The sequence below is a fragment of the Oreochromis aureus genome, linkage group 13, assembly GCF_013358895.1.
Source record: "Oreochromis aureus strain Israel breed Guangdong linkage group 13, ZZ_aureus, whole genome shotgun sequence".
NCBI lineage: Eukaryota > Metazoa > Chordata > Actinopteri > Cichliformes > Cichlidae > Oreochromis > Oreochromis aureus.
Window position 1 is genome coordinate 29,971,886 of NC_052954.1, and position 21,610 is coordinate 29,993,495.

The window sequence follows — 21,610 nt, forward strand, 5'->3', positions numbered from 1 at the left end:
GTAAAGTGACAAACGAGATACAAGCTGCAAAATTTCTACAAAGAAACCTCAAATGTCTACAGACTATAATGACTGAAAGGAGAAGCGAAAGTGCTGTAAAGGGATACAAAATTACCACAAAGAATGCAAAAGTATGACAAATGGCCCACCATGAAACCTTAAAGTGACAGTAAATTGCAGCAAATTTGACAAAAAAGACATAAAGCAGCCATAAAGTTACATCAAAACCAAAAAGACAAAAAATAACCAATCTCAAAGATACAATGCAGCAAATGAAAGAAATGGAGGTGAGTCCAAAATATGCCAAGGGAAATACAAAATGTCAATAAAGTGACGTGAAGTGCCTTCAGAGAAAGTCAAAATACCAAAGAGATGCAAAACAACTATAATTTGACACAAAGTGGCAACAAAGAGAAGAAAATTTATGTTGAAGTATTTTTTTTATGTCTACAAATAGAAATAAAAAGAAGGCAGCGAGGTGGTTATATGGCCTTAAAATGACTCAAACATGAAACAACCACAGGAATAGTTCATTGGCCAAAAGCAGTACAGAACCAAAATGAATGCATAACCATAAAGTGAAATGAGAAACAACTACAGAAATAAGTCACAAAAAGAGAACTGAGACTCAAAATGACCATAATCAGAATTTAAAAAACGGACACAGAATGGACCCAATGAAAAAATAAATATTATATAGCTACAAAGAGATAGACAATGACAATAAACAGACAAGACAAACAAACAAAGAGAAACAACATTCAAAACTACTATGGAGAAATATAATAGAGTGTCTCTTGTAGTCTTGGTGTCTTGTTGTCACGTGAAAGAAACTGGCGGTTCTTTTACATCAGCGGTCCCCAACCCCCGGGCCACGGTATCGTTCTGTGAGTCATTTGGTACCGGGCCGCGAGAGTTGAAGCTCAGGTGTGAAATTTATGGTTTTCAGCATATTTATCGGTTTTTATTGTTATTTTTTTAACCGTTTTTATCGTTAACTCTGTTTCCCTGGGTCTTTTCCCGTGTGTTATGGTAAATAACACACGGGAAAAGCTAAATAAAAAAAATTTTGGTACCGGTACTGGTTTTATTTTGTTGTATTTATCCACGACACCTTAAAGGCTGGTCCGTGAAAATATTGTCGGACATAAACCGGTCCGTGGCGCAAAAAAGGTTGGGGACCGCTGTTGACGTATCCCCTTGTCTTGTGTTCACATTTGATCTTCCCAACTGTTTCAAGAAATCCGTTCCACTCTCAAATATAACACAGCAAAATGCACATAAGTTTCCCCCTTGCACCTTTCTCTCACAGCTAATTTAAAATGAGTGGGTTCGTATGTTTCAGACATTGGCTCAGCATCTCCAGGGAGGTTCTTAGGCTACACGTTACTTTACTCTAACTTTAATGCTAGTCTTAATTAACACCCCACTGGCATCACCGGCTTCTCTTTTCTTACTCGGACTGAAGCGATCAAAATATGTGTGTCTTTGTTCTGTCATGCCTGTTTTGAATTACTTAATTCCAAAACACAGAGTTACAGTGAGGCTCAGAGGAACAGGAAATCAGTTGCTTGTCTGAAGAGCTTGTTCCTTTGATAGGAGTTTGACATCCTCGAATCATGACTTCTTTCTTCTCAGCCTCTCCCTCTGACCCACCCCTTTCCTCCTCGTCCTCCACCTCCTTGTTCTCCTCATCCTCCTTTTCTTCCTCCCCTCCGCTGCCTCATTACGTGCTGCTTTAATTAGCCTGTCTGATATTGCAACCGGACTTCAGAGAAACGGCAAGAGATGAAGATAGAGAGATAGAGACAGGGACGGAGGAAGGAATAAGTAAAGAGGGTTTTTGAAGTCGACAGTGTACTTTGTGGGTTAATTACACAGCTTTTCCCTCCCACTTCTCTTTCACTTTTTACTGTTGTCAAGTGATAAGTGCATGTAGGGATGTTGGACTGAAACTGACAACAAGCATAAGCTTGACACACTCCCATACCATCTGCTGAAGTCCTCAGAATTAAACATAATTCAGTTTTTAATAGTTTAAAAAAAATTAAGACATTTGGAATTTGTTTTCTATTTTACATTACCTCATTAAAACTAGTAGACTGACTAGAGGCTGTAGTTAAAAAAAAAAAACTGCACTAAAATGCAAGTAACACAAGTATAAAAGCAGTATAAAAGTAGATCAATAGAAACATTGCGCTTCTTACACCCTTGTCTCAAACTCTAAGCCACGCCCATTAAAAATGTTCCTGTCCAAGGACAGCTGGGAAACATAAAACCACAGAGGGTATGTAAGAGATGGACATTGCTACTGAGGAGTTTGTATTTTGAAGTCTTATTGTTGGGTTTTCAGAGCCAGATGTGACCAGATTTGGTCAAGACGGTGGAGCACTAAGTTATCAGCTAATGCTTGCAGGCTTTGTTAGCAAGATGCATGAGTAAGCTACAGGGCTAAATGCACAGACATGCATGCACTCATTAGCTTTTTAAGTTTCACAGCTGCGTCTTTATGTGAGCAGAACAAGCCACTTTTAACTGTGTTCCCTTATTGTTTTGTAATTTTATTGCTAGGTGTCAAACACTTGGGTGTCTGACTAGAAAAGCACAAACTTCTGAGACAGTCAGCACCACACTGCAAGAGTGACTTAGAATTATGATCTAAATTATTAATTGGTTAATGGAGAAATGAACCTGCAGGTTAGACAATAACTTAACAAGTTGCTGCAGGTCTGATAAAAACAAACCTGTTTTTAAAATAGCTTATATGTGCTACTGGTGACTTTGGTTTGAGAGTTATTTGTTTCAGCCTTTAGAAACCATATGGGTTCAACTCCCTTGTGTATGTGTTGTTGTTGTTCCTCAGCGTGCTCCCACACAGGACAGATATTGGCCAGATTGCCAAGCTGTGCTTCATGCCAGCTACTTTTTAATGGCGATTTTGCTCTCAGTGTGAACTCCTATTCGGGAAAGCAACTTTGTTCCGTAAAAGTAATAGTCGCTTTAATGCTCAGCTGCCTGCATCGGATAAGGTATGTTTTTTTGTGATATGTCTGCAAAAGTTTCGCTTTCTTTTTGTCCTGCAGTCCTTCATGCTTGTACGAGGAGTAAGAGATGAAACAGATTTCCTGCCAACTCTGTTTCAACACAATCACAAAGATAGATTTGGATTTCTTGGCTGCTTAGTCATTCTTTTATTTTCTCTTTCTTTGTTTTCTCATCACCATTATCGTGCTAACATGCCTGCAGTTTAGTATTTATTAAAGTATTTCTTTCTTTCGTAACTAGTTTTGTCCACAGCTAAAAGGACATGATATCAAGAACATGTTCTAGTACTTTTAAGATTTTAGTTTTTTAAATGACATCCATGCCTAGTTGGTCACCTTTTCAACAAGTTTTTCTTGTTATTCAGCTTTTCTACAAGCTGTAAGGAGTTATTTAAAGGAAGAAAAAACTAAGACTAACAGTCCTGATTCCCAGCTTCAAAACTGAGGTAAACATTCAAACTGAAAAAATGTACAATTTAAAGAAAGAAAGAAATTAGGTCATTTAGTATTTGATGGTAGCAACAGATCTCAAAAAGGCCACGTTTACCACTGTATAGCATCTTCTCATCTTTCAACAACAGTCCCTAAAAGTCTTGGAACTGAGGAGATTGGTTGCCGGACTTATGGGAAAGAAAACATTCCCATCCTTGTCTGATAGAAGATTCTTCCTGCTCATCAGTCCTGGGTCTGCGTTGTTTGTTGCATTGTTTGTTTCATGGTGCTCCAAATGTTTTCAGTTGGTGAAATGTCTGGTCTGCATGACAGGCCACTCTAATAGTACGACGTCATGCTGTTGTAATAGCTACAGTATACGGGTTAGCATTGTCATGCTGAAATCTGCAAGGCTTTCCCTCAAAACATATGACTGGGAGCATATGTTGGTCTAAAACCTGGTTATACCTTTAAATTTGCAGGCTGCCAATTCCATAGGCACTAACGCTCCCCCATACCAGCAGAGATGCAGGCTTTTGAACTGAGTGCTGATAACAAGCCAGATGGTCGCTCTCCTCTTTACTCCGGAGGATGCATGTCCATGTTTTCCCCCCAAAAAATGTCAAATTTCAATTCGTCTCACCACTGAACAGTTTTCCACTTTGTCTCAGTCCATTTTAAATGAGCTTTGGCTCAGAGAGGACAGTAGTATTCAGGATCATGGTTACATGTGGCTTCATCTTTGCATCATGCAGTGATTTCCATGACAGAATCGTGTCTGTTTTTAATGCAGTGCCGCTTGAGAGCACGAAGATCACTGGCATCCAAGATTGAGTCTCGGCCTTGTGCATTGAGCATGGATTTTTCCAAATTCTTGGAATTTGTCGATTGTTACCACAAATTCTAGACACTTTTTTTTTTTTGCAAATTGTTGAACCTCTGCCCATATTTACTTCTGAGAAAGCCTCTCTAAGCTACCGTTTTTATATCCAGTCATGTTACTGACCTCCTCTAGCTGTCCAGCCTTTAGTTTTCAGCCAAATTCAGAATAAGCTGATATATTTCATGAAATGGTACAGTTTCTCGTTTAAATAACTGATTTGTTTTCTATGTTCTGTTGTAAATATAAAATGTGGGCTTTTATGAGATTTCGAAATCTTATTTACATTTTATTCAGCATGTCAGTTTTTTTTTAATTAGGGTTATATTTAAATTGTATGTAAAAGAAAACATTAAAAGTATTTACCTTGTATTAGTTGGGCTAAAAAGCCAATGAAATGCATCCGCTGTTGAAATTATTTGTCAATATTTCGTATTGTTATCTGACAAAGTTGGGGGTACTCACTTGAGAGTCCAATTTTAAAACCAATGGTCAAAACTGAAGCCAGAAAAGTCAAGATGTCCTGACTTTTATTCCCCAGAATGAAAGATCAGCTTGACTTGGCAGCTTGAGCCTGATAGCATCTTTTGTTGAATCCTTCCTGCTGAGGGATACAAAACTCTTTCATATTGCCCTTCACTATTTATAACACAGACTTTGTGTTTAAAAAAGTTTTAACGTAAGGTTATTTGGACAACGCACTTCATATAAAACGGCAAAGTGCTTTCTTAAGCATTGAGGATCTTCAAAGTAAAGCAGCATAAAAACATTACTGTACTAATTAAAAGAGTTGAAACTGAAAATAAAAGAAAAGCATGCAAAACAGATAACACAAGTTTAAATCAGAGTTAATAGAATATGTAAAAATGGCATCTTAAATAAGTAAAAACACTGGGTCTGTATCTTAGATTTAAAAATGACAAAAGTTGGGGAAAATCTAAGTTTCAAGGGGAGCTGATGTTTGGGTTGAACTCTGGATGTCACTATCTAACCAACCCCCGAGGATCCGAAAGAACAACCAGACTTGTGCTCAGCAAAAATATATCTGATGTATTTTGGGCCCAGACCACTGAGAGCCTTATAGATAATAAGTAAGGCTTTAAATTCAGTTATATATTCACGCTAACAAGAGGCCGGTGCAAGTATCTAAAAACTGAAGTAATAGCTTTTCCCCTCTTGGTGTTTATTGAGACTATCCTTCCCCCGAAAATGACCTCGTAGGTGATCGTACAAGCTGTTGTTCCTGCAGTTATGTTTTAAAGTGAAGCAGCTTCCAGCAGCCTTATGAATAAACACAAGTGAAACATATACTTGTTTTGTCACCTTTAGTGCAACTCACTACCCTGGTAACCTCTGAAAAAGTACGCTTTGTAGCATTTGTTTCACATGAGAAGGGTAAATCGTGTTTGTGTTTGGTATGTTTCAGACAGCAGGAACCAACAGCCACTATAACTGTTAGTTGCAGGGCTGAAGTAGTTTTGTAGAAGCAGCGCGTTTAATGAGATGTTCACTTTTCCTACTGGGGAGGCCAAAGAAGAGTGTGTTACTGTTGTCCATCCTGCAAGAGCTCAAAGTACAAATGAGGTTTTCTAAATCTTCCTTAGACACCATGTTTCTCCTTTTAGCTAATTTAAGATGCCAGGATAAAGCCTGAGTCATAACTTGGAAGTGGACAGTGAAATTTAGATCTTCATCAATGATTACACCAAGATTCTCGCCTTGGGTTTTAGTTTTTAGTGCTCTTTACACTGTGTGAGTGTAAGTCTTCCTTCTTTATTGCCAAAAGAATTACTGCACTCTTATCTTTATCTGGTTGAGGAAAGTTTTGTTACAAATCCAAGCTGAGATAAAACTTGGCATTACAAAGGGTTTTTTTTTTCAGACTGAAACCACAGAAGAGGTTTTTAAAACAGCTTTCCCAGGTTGACTAACAGTACCTGTGACTTGCTGCCTGTCTGATGCTCTGTTGCATGTAACACCAATGTAATATCTCAATTTTGTCGTGTTAAAGTCTGATTTCAATGAAAAGTAATGGAACGTTTCCTTCGCTCTGAAGTTTCAGTATTAAGAGTAAATTAAAGGGTTACACCGTTTGTTGAGTGTAGACCCTCCAAATCTGTGACACTGGGATGAAAAATGAGACGGGCATATTGACATTAATATTACATCACTTTCAAGAGTGTTTGCCATGTTGTTTCATGAACATGACGACCCACATTCTCGCCAAACAGCCTAATCCTATGAATAAACATTGTTCAAATTAGACAAGACATGCTCTCCCTCCCTCACCGATGCCATATATTGTCCTCATCACTAGGGCTTCAACGCAGGGCTCATCTCTCACAATTATGGCAGTTATTTCATATTAGACTGAGACTCTATTACTCACGGTGGATTAAAGAAAGAGCCAATTGTGTTTTGTTTTTAATGGAGAGGCCGAGAATCACCTTTCCATCCCCTAAATAAATGAGAAGCGAGTCCGCTCCAAAATGAGCCGGTGGGCCTGCTGCACACCCACCATCTCCACTTTACAGTCAATATTAAAGGCTTTCATCCAAGAGACTGCAGAAATATCTTGAAATGGAGAACAAAATTTGATTTATGATGTAAATTAAAATGTATTTGAGTGGCAGCTTCGATAGGGAGCATTGTCTTTTAAGGCGCAGGAAAACCAGTGCGTGTACTGTTCACTCGTGAGTAAATGTAATTGTGTGCATGCCTGTGTGTGTGAGATTGTGAGAGTGTGCGATGTAGCAGGGAGGTATTTGCAGCCAGAGGGCCAGATGGAGACAAATGGATGATCTTTCAAGACAACAGCTCTCCAATTAACACAGAGGCACACTCACAAATCACACTCACACAAGCCACATCCACACACTCATACAAAGAAAACAGGCACACAAAGCTGCATCAGCTATACTAGACACACTTTCACACACACATATATACATGCTTATTTAACACTTAAGAGACTTTAAGATGTATAGAGTCACAAGGGGTCTCATGGGGTCACATGGGGTCACATGCTACCTGAATAGTTATAGCACCTTTCCTAAGTTTGGAGGACTGTGCAGAGCGCTAGATCATCCTGCAGTAAGTCATGCACACATGCATATGTAAGTGCAGCTGCTAAATTAAGTGAAAGTGGAGGAAGTGTATCAAGATATGTATTAATCATCCAAGTTCAGTGCAACTTTAGTTCATGTCAGATTATAATAATGTTGTCATTGACTCTTATATAACTCATAACTGAGATCTGAGTCTTATTAGGCAGTGGGTGAAGGATCAGTCAGCGAAAACTTTTGGCAAGTGCCAAATTGGTCAGATAACCGCATTTCCAAAATAACAATGCTTGTGGGGAGCTCTGCATTAGTTATAGTTTGCATTAGAGGCAAAATAACAGTTGTTTAGACTCAACTAAACAGCTTGTTTAGTTGAGTGTAGGCACAAGTACACCTTTTTTAGGTTTAGGTGAGAGACTGAACTTTAGATTGAAATGATTCATTATAGCAGACACAGTTAAGGTTATTGACTCAAAGTGCATAGTTTGAAATGGAGAAACAAACATCAGTCTCCCATATTAAAGGCGAGTGTTTTATAGACCCATCCATCCACCTGACCACCTGTCTATTCAGACTTGGCAGCTCTGTAACTGCATCACAGCACTGCCTTCTGTGCTCCTGTCACAAGTATTTGCAAGGTACTAAAGCACCTTTAGAGGTCTTGTAGAATCTATGCTTTGGCAGCAAAAGGTCAACAGCATACTAGTCAAGTGGTCATAATGTGTCGGATCATCTGAATAGAACCACATGCCTCAGCTGCCATTATTCATCATCTATTATTGTGCTTCAGCCTGAACACGATCTGACCTTCATTATTTGTAGACTAACTGACCAGCCTAAATGCAACAGAGTACTTGAGCACAGTTTAAAGGACAAACTTAAACAATTTTGATTCAAATACGGTCTGTCTATTTAAGAGCCATTTGAAATAATCATTCACATTCTTTAGTAACCAAATCATATTTAAATGCAGCTTAAATGTCTGGCATTTTGCTCAACATTGTACAAGTCAAGTGGCTTTATTGTCATTCCAACCATGTGCAGTGGTACAGTACACAGTTCCTCCAAGACCATGGTGCTACATATGACATATAACAGACAATCAACACAGGACGACATAAAGTGCAATGTGCAGAAATTGCACTTTATGTGTTCAAAAACTTTACATTTTCTGTTAATTCAAAGAAAATGTCCTATTTTTTACTTTAGACCGACACTGAAAAAATAGGAAATTATCTGGGGGGTTTTGTTTGTTTTTTATTATTTCTGTTGACAAGTTTCCTAATTTTCTGTTTTTGATGCTTTGCCTATTATTCTGGCATCAAATAGCAGGTCAAGGTTTTTATTAAATGGCTGTAAGCATTACTGAAACCTCTGGACCTTCAGTTTGGACTCTCATGATGTCACTCTTGAGGACTAAATATAGCTAAAATTCCACATTTATGTCTTATTTAATTTTAATTTTCACATTTTGCAAAGCCATGCAGTTGGTAAATTGGAAACTTTGATGGGCTGGTTGTAGCCCTCAGGCAATATATTAACACCTCTGATCTTGTTGACCTATCCTGCACATTTATTTTTAAAATTTTGTTTCAAAGCACCCAGTAGATTGATTCTAATGTTCTGCTTTTTATTTTGCAGGCGAAATATACTTAAATAGACATTTCCAGAAGCTGCAAAGTTGTATTGTTTAGATGTGTGACAACCCTCCTACTCCTCTGTCTCTAAGTCTGTGGGAAGTCCCCACATGCTAGTGACAAATAGATACACTATTGATCTTCTGTCTGATCTTTCTAAAGAGAATATAATTCATTCAAAATTCACACAGAGCATATTTTGGTAAAGCAAAATCACTGCATATAAGCTATAAAGACTGTGATTCATAAGAGATTTGACGTAAAGACAGACCTGCACACACTCCACATTTAGACATTCAAACACCTTAATGTTCCACCATATGGAGCCCAAACATCTGTGCCGTGCTGCAGTATATCTCTGACTTGCAGCACTGTAATCTGAGCAATAAACCGTTGATGAACTGCCCAACATGCCAGGATTCTGCCGCCGTGTTATGGATTTCCTGGAACCTGCAGTGTGACCAGGAATAATGATTTTGGATCCCGGCTTCATGCGTGGGATCCGGACAGGTTAGTGCTGCTTGTAGTTACACGGCCCTGTCTTTAACCCCCAGCAACCCTTCCCCCTGCAACCCCAGCTCGCCGCTTCCTCCCGTGCGTCTGTTTTCCGCCTCTCTGGGCCAGCAGAGCAGACGTCCGCTTGAGCCGGCTGAGCAAAGATAGCGTGACCAGGAGGAGGCTTAGTTTCACTTACTACCCCTGCCCTTTACCCGCACATTTAATAAAGTGACTTTTTGTTGAACCTGAACTTTCCCTCATTGCATTCTGGGAGCTGCGTTTACCTCCAGTGAGGCAAATACACACTTATGTAGACGTGTGCGTATGCACACACACACACACACACACACACACACACACACACACACATATATCTCAGGGCAGATACAGCAATCAGCCTACGACTCTGTATCAGACTCAGACACACATCCCAAAGGCTTAGTTAGGATTAGACCACACACACACACACAAACACACACACTGCAGATATTCACTCACATCCACACACACACAAACAGATGCTCGATTTAGACACACATCCTCTGTCATACTGTCTCTCTCTTTCACACACACACACACACACACACACACACTGTTTCTCATTATCATGCATAGTGGTAGTGGCTACATTGATTTCCACTCTGTCTTAAACTTAGCCCACACAAAACGTGTGTGTGTGTGTGTGTGTGTGTGTGTGTGTGTGTGTGTGTGTGTGTGTGTGTGTGTGTGTGTGTGTGTGTGTGTGTGGTCAGCTTGGCAGAGCTTCTCCAGGCTGAGTGAAGATTATGGCTCAGAGATTTTTCACTTCTCCTCCTTTTTCATCCCTCCCTCCCTTCTCTTTCCCTCTATTATACCCCCCACATACACACTCTTACTCCCTCTCCCTGTCTCTTTATTGCTGTTCACTCCATCAATCTCTGTCTTTCCTTGAAAAAAAAAGAAAAGAGAAAAAAAGAAAAGTGCCGTTAAGGAATTTCTAAGAGGCAACTAGAGGGAATAGAAGGAAGAGAGAGAAATAAAAAGACAGAAGGAGATGAATTGATAAGAGAGGCGAGGGAGGAGCACAAAGAGGAGAACAGATAGGAGGAGGGATGGAGGGAGACAGGGGGAGGATAGAGGGAAAATGCAGGTGGGTAAATGATAGAGAAAGATGCCTAGGAAGATGAGAAAAGGTAGGGTTTCAGCCAAAATCTGAAGTTATTTTGCAAATAGGGAAGCTGTGACAAAATCCACTGAAAAGGATTGATGGATGAAGCAGAGGGAAAAACACTCTATCATCTCATCTCGCTGTGGTGCTTCTAATATCTGACGTCCAGCTTCTCAGACGTCAGATAATGCGGCTGGAAGCTTGAGTCGCTCCCTTCCAGTCAGAGGGGCTGTTCACACGAGATCTCTCAGGCATTATAGCTATATTATGGGATGTCTTAACCACTGGCATTGCTCCACTCTAATTAACTACCTCACAGCGTATATCTGGCTCCTCACACATTTAGTTAATGGTTTGCAGCAAAGCATGAGCGATTCAATACCACAATTAGAAAGGTTTACTAACTATCTAGCATGAGATACCTGCAACATAATTACTTAAAGCTTAAATCCACAATAGCGAGACCCCTGTTTTTTTTTTTTTCTATCACAGATTTAGGTAATGAATTTCAGAGTGGAATAAATGCAGTTAATCCAATAAATCACTGTCAGCTGAGCCAGCTCAGCCTGTATAATTCAAGCATTTGAGTAGTGAATAATAAATGCTATACAGTATGGTGCAATTTTGCATTTACATACAACTTGGGCCAGGCAGTAAATCAGCTGTGTTTCTTGCATTAGATTGGGCTGAGTCAACAAGAAAGAGCACCTCATTTAATTTTTGTGCATTTGAACCCTATAGATGAATATCACTCAGCTGTACAGCTTTGCTAAGCTTTTCAGCCTCTTTTATCCACTTGTTTTGGTGGGATTTCACTTTATTGGTCAGTCCTGTTACGCTCATTAATTCTGGGCTCAGAAGCACCAAAAGAGCAAATCAGACAAAATTAGTGACTGAAAGGTCAACATATAGTAGTTAAAAAGTCAAATTATTCTCACAAGAGAAGAAAAAAGAGGCTGTAGGAAACGTATCAGATAAATATATATGAATATATATGATAAACTTCCAGTGTGAGTGCTTGTCTAAGTAAACCCTTCTTTAATGTATATTTTGCCCTTATTCCTGCCATAACTCACATTATGAAAAATATAATCAGAAAGACCTGAAACTAGCTCACCCTAAAAAGTTGAAAGAATGCAGGTTAAAGGCACTTCTTTTCAAACCTGACAAATGTGTCCATCTTTTATATACAGTCTGTGGTGTAAACTGCCAATCAATTGTTAACAGCTACAACTTTGAAAGCCAGGAATTTTGCACCAATTACATTAGTCAGTTCAACCCAAAACTCTTCCAAATTAAATGTGATTAGATCTGAATTTGCTTGTCGTTGTCTTCTTCTGTTTTATGTATTCATTTCTGTCTTCCCGTGTTCTGACTTCCTGTTTTGCTTTGGTAATGCCTTTCCTTCCATATCTGCAGTGTTTTTGCTTCATTAGCTTCCTCTCCTTTGTGACCGTCTACCTGTTCCTCATTAGTTTCACCTGTCTTCAGTTGTTTTCACCTGTGTCCAATCAGCCCTCTGCGTAGTCTCTTGTCAGTTTGTTTGTTTGCTCTCAGTTCACCCTGCTTTTTTTTCACTCACACCCTGTTTTTGTTCTGTTCTTCTCTGTTGTTGTTTTTTTAACCAGTTAAGTCCCACTTTTTTATCTAAAGCTCTCTCTAGTCGATCCAAAAACTTGAGAAAATGTTATATTTAGGTATCTAAATATGATGATCACCAGTTTGATCATGCTATATCTAAAACACAGTTTCTATGCATCTGAAAAGGAAAGAAAAGTGAACATACCTGTGGGCTTGTGAAGTGTTTTTGTTAGCTACAGAAAAGCTGACATTTTGGAGGAATGGAAGTGGAGATGGAAATGTTTTGGCGGGGGGTGTCCATTGCATACAGCAGTCTATAACACACTGATTGCATAATGAGGATTTAAAGGATTTAGTTTACAGTTTTTGGATAAAAGGTTGAAAAGATGTGTCAAGACATGTTTTTATAGGAACAATGTTTTTTTTCACAATTCATATTCTCTGGGACGTAAATGAAAATATCTTTATTTTCTTAAACTGCAACTCGTGTGAAGGTATTTCCCTACAAACAGTTTTAATGCTCATTAATTAAAATGGTGTTTATCTAACACAAACATACATTTTGAAAAAGACATTTCGTAGTTGTGTATTAGGGGGAGTTAATGCTCTAATTCTTTCTTGGCTAACGACAGCCAGTGGCTTTCAGAGTCTTCACAGTCGTCACAGTAATAGCTGGAGACGCAGAGATATATTGGCCAGATGGAAATGTTTGCTGTTGGTTAGTTACAGTTTGTAATTTTCCTAAAATCGCAGACTGTTGAAATGTGTTAATTAGTGAGCTTGAGGTGTGTTCTTTAGCTTCAGACAAAGCCAAGCAAGATTTATCAAATACAACATATGGTTTATTGTTGGTTATGAGTTTGAAGAAAGCATTTTAACTGAACCTGTTATAAATTCTGGGAATGAGAAATAGGATGACAAAGGGAAAGGGCAGATGATTATTCAGGTTTTCACACAGAGTTAGTGTGAAACAGATCAACTAAAAGGACTGATGTAAACCCAGCAAAGTGCCGTTGGACCGTTAGATACTTTTTCATCACTTTCTTGACCAGATTTTTTTCATCATGTAAATGTACGCTCACTAGAGAAGTGGACGAAAAAAGAAAACATGTATTTTTTTCATTTCTACTCAGGAATTGTGAACAGAAAATAAAGTACTAAAGGAAAAAAGGTTATCAGCTCTCCAAGTCCAAAGTAAAGGACCTTGGCAGAGGTGAAACGAAATAATCCAACTACAAAGAAACAGCAAAACAGTGCATCACTCACACGAGGAAGCCAGAGTGTTGCCCACCGCAGAAGCTATTTATAACAACCACATTTAACAATAATAATGATTCTTAATAAACTTGAAAATATATTTATATGTATAATAAGCACCCAAACAGGAACGCAAACAGGAACTATTATCAGCGATGTTTGGCACATGAAATTACCTGTTTTGTTCGATGTTAAAATCTCCAGTTTTCATATCATTCTATCAGACTTAATGCTCTAAAGACAAATGTATGCATGGTTTTAAGTATGCATGACATCAGCTCATTTTCACTGCACCTTCTTCCTTTACAGAAACCTGTTTTTATTGTGAGGGAAAAGGCACGTGTGTGGTTTTCGTGCACATACATCATACATCTGATTCCATGTGTGGCTGTTATGTTCTGATGATATTGTAAAGGGTGAACACAGTTTACTTCAGAGTACAATTTTCTTATTGTATAACCTTACGTAATATTATCGTGTTATGTAGAAAATTTAAGGCACTTTTAAGTTTATGCCAGTAATGACAATCCAATGCTATTCTAATTTTCATGTTTAGCCGATTTTCAGGTTTGCAATCTAATTGTGATGTTACAAAGCTACTCAAAATTAGGAGCCTTAAATCTAACTTTAAAGTGTGAATAGTAAAAATGTAGGAATAAGTGAATGAGGATCCAGTTTCACAGGCTTACAGACTGACCTTCAACCCATTGGCGACCATCAGCTGCGAGTTGCAAGTATTCTCCAACCAGGTGTAAGTGGTTCCTAGAGGTACCTACTCCTGATCGCTTTGGGCACCAGCATAATGCTGTGCTCATAGTTTAAAAAATTGGCAGGCTTGTCAACAAATGCTGTCAAAAGTTGCAGTTTGTGAAACACAACTGTTATTTTAAGGGCAAACTTCTGTATATAGAGCTGGCACTGCATGTTTTTCAAGTTTTAATAGTACTCGACTAGTAGTCAACGAGTATTCTCAGTCAAATAAGCAAAACTACACGCAACCATGGCAACCATCAGCTAACAACCAAAACAATCACTAGTAGGTTTATGGTACAAGCAATTTTACCCAACTTCCAGCAAACACCACCAACCAATCAGAAAATGTAAATTTTTGGTGTTTTTATTACATCCAATCTGGTAAACAACTCTTGAGTAATGTGCACGAGATGTCACATGAGAAACCTCAATACTGGGCCTTGGTGCTGCCCCATAGTTCATCGTGGTGTAAATGAGACACGGCGGGTCCAGAGTTCATAGTTTGAGGCCATCTTTATTCATTCCGTGGCTGTAGCTCTTGGCTGTCAGCCGCACATGCATCACACCACAACCACTCACAAATCCTAATTCCCCGTGTTTTAACTCGCCGAGCGTGATTACGGATGCCGTGCAGGTGTGTCCGCACGGCACCGCAGACCACACCTCCGCCACATTCATCCTTTGGGTAAAATGTTGCAATCAGCTTTCTTTTGATTGACTGCCACTCACAAACATAAGGTTTGAATAGCAGGTGGGTGGGTTCTTGTGCTCACAGTAAGAACTGTGTGGTGACCATACTCAGAGTATCCACTCCCCACTATGTAGTGTAGGTGGACTTTGAATTACATCTTTACTAAGAACCTGTAAAGATGTCACTCTGGTAGTCACAGGGTAAAGGTCAGAAAGTATTGGTACACTGACTAACCCATGAGTGGTGTTTCTGTTTTCTTTATAGTTGCCATCTACAATCTTGATAGGATTACCTTAACTTGTAGTATAGCCACAGTAGCTTTATCTGTTCTAAGCTTCAGGTTTCAGGGAGTTTTATTACCTTCCAAACAGCCTATAACATGTATTTGTGAGAGGAGCTTATTTGCTTATGCATTACTTGTTCTTTCATATGTTCTGCTTTGTATGTCTTTACCCCCTAAATGTGGAAATTATATATTGTCAGTATAGCGGCGTTGAACTGACAAATGCAAAGTACAACCTTGCTGCATCCTGCCTCAATCCCTCATGTCTCTTGTCTGCACCAGCCATAACTAATTTTTTCCCTTCTCAGCTAATCCCTATACATCTTTTTTTTTAACTTGTTCACCTTCCATCACTCATTTCCCTGCCTCTATGTCTTCCTCCATCATCTCACTTTCGCCCTCATCCCTCCGTTTCTCTCTCTTTCTCCCGTCTTCTCATCCGTCTCCCGCCTCACCACTTTCCTCCTCTACTCCCATTTCTCTGCCGTCTTCATATCTATCTCGCTCTCTGTCAGGGGTAGAGGAGGCAGAGTATCATTTAGAGAAGATAGCTTTGGCAGACATGCTGATGCACTCGCGCACAAATACACACACTCACACACATACGCAAGTTAGCTCAGCTATCCATTGTCTCTCAGTGCATCTCCGTGTTTTGGTGTGCAGCTGCTAAACTAGATGTTATAAAGTGCAACTGGTGCTCTGTTTGGGGAGAGCTCGAGAGTTAGAAAGAATTGGTAAGAAAGGATGAGGAGAAAGAGGGAAGGAAGGAGGAGAGGACTGGGGAACGGTGGATAGAAAGAGAGAGATGAGGCGGGGGAGATGGAAACAGGAATGAAACACAGGAAAAAGCGAGGCGGGGGGAAAAGCAATCCTGTTGGCGCTGATAGATTTCTGGGAGAACAATGTTATCTCTGTCTCCCTCTCCACACACACACACACGTACAAACACACACACACAGATACACACTCAAATGTGCACATCTTGTAATAGAGAGAGCTAACAAATCTTTGTGGAGAAGTACATGTATCCGCAGCCTTTATTTTACAACCAAGAAACACTCCAAAGGCGGCGCGACAGACTTACAAAGAACTCGAACCGGCCCGAAATAGAAACACAGCGGAACTCGTTGCCGCATACAAATCTGTGTTGCGTGCGCGTGTGTGTCTGTCTGCGTGTTTCTGCATGAGTGAGTGTGCGCGCTGGCTGTGGATTCGCAGTGTTGGTTTATTTACATTCCACGCTGCATGGGGGCGCGTGGTGAGGAAAGAGGTAAACCGAGGGAAGCCGGAAATAGCGGCGTTAGAAAATCTGAGACAGGTGAGATTCAAGCTGCGGCGAAAGAGTGGCAAAGAGGAAATGTCTGAAAGATATCTGATTCGTTGAGATGATCATCTTGTGGTTGGAGTCACCTTTAACCGCAGTGACTTGGAGGTTAAAAGGAATTGGAAATCTATCTTTTGAACAGCAAATGTTAATCCTCTGTGGGTTTGAGTGTCTGGAGCTGACAGAGCAGCTTTGATTCACAGTCACGGAACAGAAACTTCTCAGACTATTTCTGCAATATAACTGACTTCTTCACAGTTCATCTGCAAGTTTTAGAAGTGAAAGATTTTCAGTTCATTAGAACTTTTAATTACGCTGTCCTCTAGCTGAGACCTAAAATTTGGCTTGGGTATTCTTAAAAGAGACGGCTGAAGCGCGTCCATGTCGAGCCTCGGTATCACCATAAAGAAAGGCTCAGGGTGAACGGGCTGGGTCAACCAAAATGTAGTTTCTCACAGTTGTCGCTCATTTTGCAAGATTTTGAGTCTTAATGCGGGTCTGCCTCTACAATCTATCAATTATACAGAACTGCAAAAATTCTTGTTTGTGTCTTTCAGTGACGACACTGTTCGCTGAATGTTCTATCACTATTTCAGTGGTGAGAAAAACTGCGCAGAGTCAAGTGAGAATGTGAAAAAAGTGTTCCCTTTATTGCTCTCCCAACATGTCTTCATCCCCATGATGCCAATCTTGTCACATGCCACTGATGACTATCTGTTTCACACAAGGTGTCCTTTGATATGTTTGCCTACTGTGGATAATTGTCTGCAGAGAATTATCATTGCTACATTACCCCTACAAAGCCCAGGTTTGAGGACTGGAGGGTGGTGCTGGGCCACATACAGGAGCTGCTTTCCAGTGGAAACCCATGAAGCTCCCAGCACACTGTCTGTTTTTGTGCTCAGAGAAGACCTAAAACTGCCCCACACATTGTGACCTTGTGTAACTTTACATTGTCTGCAGGGCAGAAGGGAACAAATTTTGGAAACTGACTTGTTGCAGTGGTGGCGTCCTGTTACAGTACCACACCGGAATTCAGTGAGCTCTATGGAATGAACTATTTTTTCATGAGATGATTAATTTTATACACCTGGGGCAACAAGACCTAAAACACCTGAACTCAAAGACAAAGAGGTGTGGTTTATAACTTTTGTCCATATAATGTAAGTCTCAGATTTGTTGGAGATACATAGTGACTCTTTTTTGTGATATTTACTTTTCCTCTTGCTGATTTAATGAAATTCTCATCCCCTTTTATTTACCTTTATTTTAGGCAACAAAATATACTGTTAAAGTTTGCCTTTTGGGCTACAGTGTGAGCCTTCGCAACACTAACCCAGCACGTTGAAGAATGTCAACTCTGGAGTGACAAACCTGTCTCACTGATGTCATAACCTGATACATCAGACTCTGTCACTAAAGGACATGTTGTGCATAAACGAGTCACGCCATCAGCTGTGACAAAACAGCCTTAATTGATGGCTCGAATGAGAACAGCCTGGCTGAACACACAGGCTGTTTACCTGTCTGCAATCTAAGTCAGTCCCAGTGTGACTGAACTATGCAGGTCAGACAGAAACTAAACTGTACATTCATGTGCAGATATCTGTTCATAGAGAGTTAGTGATTACATGCCATTATTTGTAGTGTTATAAGCTTGTTCAATAACTTCCATTATCGTCCAGTAATGATTGATTACTAATCCTTCTTTATTATCATTTTCATAAAGCATGTGTTTTTTCTTTGTGTAGTTTTTTAACAAAAAGGTATTATAGAGTTTCATTTATGCATTATAAAATCTAACCGTGAATCAATTCTTAATTATGACAGTATTTGACCATTTTGGCATTTCATCTGGCACAGTTATAGACAGACACAACACAGACCATGTGTAATCTATTTACTTCTGTGCTGAGGCGTGCTATGTGCTATAGCATTGCATTTTGTTCAACATAATAACTTGTCTGCAGCTCTCGCCAAAACCTAGAGCACCCGAGGAGTCCAAACATGCAGGTCGAGTGAAGAGGAAGCTCTAAATTGTTCATTAAATGTGTTTGTTCATGCACTGAGACAGCAACAAGAAAGGTGAACTAAAAAGTCAAACTGACCTGAAAAACAAACACAGTCGCACTCAATTCCTAGTTGCATACAAATGTGCAGAAGCTTTCAGCACCTGTTTATCTGAACTCCCCTCTACAAGGAGATTAATGGGTAAATGTAACCTCCAAGCAATTATCAGCTTGGGGATTTTGTCAGTTAAAATTCAGGTTAGAATTAGGCACAAGTCGTCATTGTCATATACCTTTAGATTACCTGTTAACTGTAATTTCAGGGGTATTTATTCCGTATTTCTGAAAGATTCAGGTCCACCTGTGCCACAAAAATCCCTCTCCCACACAAAAAAACATACATAGAAATGCTCTTGAAGCAATATAGCAAAGGAGCAACAAAGCCAGCTGAGAATTTGAGGGTTCAGCTTTCATTGCTACGGTCGACCACGAGGCAGTGAACCAGAAGGCAGGAAATGGAGACGCTTTTCCACAGCGCAGCACCACCAATCATGTGGCATTTTACACTTGTCACAGACGGTCACAAAGTGGCGGCTGGTGTGTGAAACATTCGCCGAGTTCAGCTTGCGAGTGTGTACACAGCGTGTGGAAGTGCAAAGCGAATGTGCTGCGTCGTGATTTTTTTTTTTAATAAATGTGCCCTTTTGTCTGTGCGAAACTGTCAAAATTAGATTAGTTTTCCACAGCAAGCATGGCCTTTACACATATACAAACACACTCAAAGAAACACAGACAACTGGGCGCTCATTCACACACACCAAGAAGACAAAGAAGGACAGATAGAAACACACAGACACACACGGACATTCAGGGATAGACTCTGTGTGTGAGGCCAATTCATTTTGCCACAAGTGGTCCCAGATTGGATCTGGTCAGAGTCCCATTACGCCTCACCTTGTCTGACCTTAAGCTGCCCGACCCCACCCCCCCAACACGCACACACACACTTACAACACACGCACGTATACGCACAGGCAAATGCACCCTCTCACACGCAGGTAGCATCACAAAGACACAGGTCAGGTCATCATTGCAGACACACACAGACAGACATACCGAGAGTGTTATTGATTGTAACGTTATCTAAATGGGATCATTCCTATTGATTTAGAAAGACGGGTCATTCTGATCAATGCTATCTGCTCATCTGCAGTGTCATTAGAGCAGACCCTGAGTGCCAAAATATCTGGCTATCTTCTTTTCCTCTTAGAAAAGAAGAAGAAATTACTTGTTTGATCTCAGGTATCAACAGCAGCCGACGCTGCCGACGTGCCCCAGAGCAAGGGCATCTATATGTCATCTGGGTTTATCTGTGTTTACACCCTCCGCTCTGCTACAAAGGAGCTGTACTGGACATTAGCTAACAGCTAGTAAACAGAGATAACAAGAGGAGTGGTTCATAGCACAGCTTCTGTTCTTAATGGACACTTAGAAACCTTCAACAAGTATTTTTGAAATATTCTCGTTTATGCTCGGGGCTGAAAACAAAATGGAAAGGAGTAGTGTCCCCACTCAAGGACTGTAGATGGGAAAAATATTATTTATACCTGGTAAATATCCTTTCTGTGCTTAGTGAAGAAAATCAGTCAATATCAGTCCTTATACCTTCACTGAAATATGTTTTCATATATTATATATCCTTTATACCGTGTTCCATTTATTAAGACTGAGAAACAAGCAGTCGCATAAATAATCAAATATCCTGATGTTGGTTCACTGGGTAAGTTTTTGATTGCTGGTTTTCAGAGGTAGATATATTCTTTTTGAAGTGTGAAAATGTATTTGTTTGAGAACATGACAACCTTCACACTCACAGCGGTGATCTTTGCACTTCAGTTCCCATTGTTGCAGCCTTTTTAGTGACATTTTTGGCTGATTTAGCAAATTCTTTTTCGATATAAAAGCACATACAAAAGAATCCATCGATGTGTACCTTTGAAAAAGGCACACTTCTCTATCCCTCTGTACTGACACACTGAAAATTTGACTTGCAGTGATACAGCACTGAAGTTGGAACCTAGCTGTAGTCCATTGTGCTCCACCTTCATATTTTTATTCATGGACATTACTAGAGTATATTTACATGGTTCATATATCAAAATAATCCTTAATTATTTCAATCGGGCACCGGATGCAGCCCTTCAGTTCCTCCTCAATATAAAAGTTTACATTATCTGCAGGGCAAAAGGTAAAATTATTATGTAGCTCCTCCCACTGTACACCAGCTTTCTTGTCATTGGCTGATCTTCACAAACAGATGGACGGAACAACTGATAGAAGGACCTCTGTGCTCAAAGCCAGAGCTGAGTGCAAGAGATATCTCCCCTCTCTGACATCATCCAAAAATAAAAAAAAACAAAACTGCAGAAAACAGTGTTTCATCCACATTATTACATATGCAGCTTTAATATCATGATCAGTGGAAATCCACTCTCTACTTTTGTCGGTCATATTTCTGAGTTATCTTTAAGCATCATAAAGACCAGAAGGATTAGCGCTGGCGGTAGATGTGGGCAGCAGAATGGCAGATGTCCCTAATGGCAACCTCCATGGTTCAAGCCCCACATCCTAATGCTGGCAGGACTAATGTTTGCAGACTCTCAGTAGAATTTTAAGTACTTAGGTTAGTATGCTTTCTGTTTCCAAAAGCCTTAAAAATGTTAAGCTCTGTTGGTTTTCTCATGTCTGAGCTACTTGTTTAGTTGCTCGTGAATAACACAAAAGAAGCCAGAAGTGATGATTAACTGCCAGAAATGCAGGCCATATAGTGACCTATATTCAGTGGCGATAACACCAATTATTGGCAATGGAAAGCATCTCAAACACATTAACATTGTCCACTAAAAGGACATCTTCCATTTCATTATCTTGTAGTGTTTCACTGGAATACAAATAAATATACATTTTCATGAGATTAGCAAAATCAGGGGAATCGTGTGTTTTAAACTCAGA

At 39.8% G+C, this 21,610-nt stretch overlaps 1 protein-coding gene across 1 annotated transcript in view; it reads right to left on the reverse strand.

Annotated features, from left to right (window-relative positions):
* Window positions 1–21,610, reverse strand: part of LOC116309924 — an 83,278-nt gene that overhangs the window by 42,141 nt on the left and 19,527 nt on the right. The window lies entirely within an intron of this gene.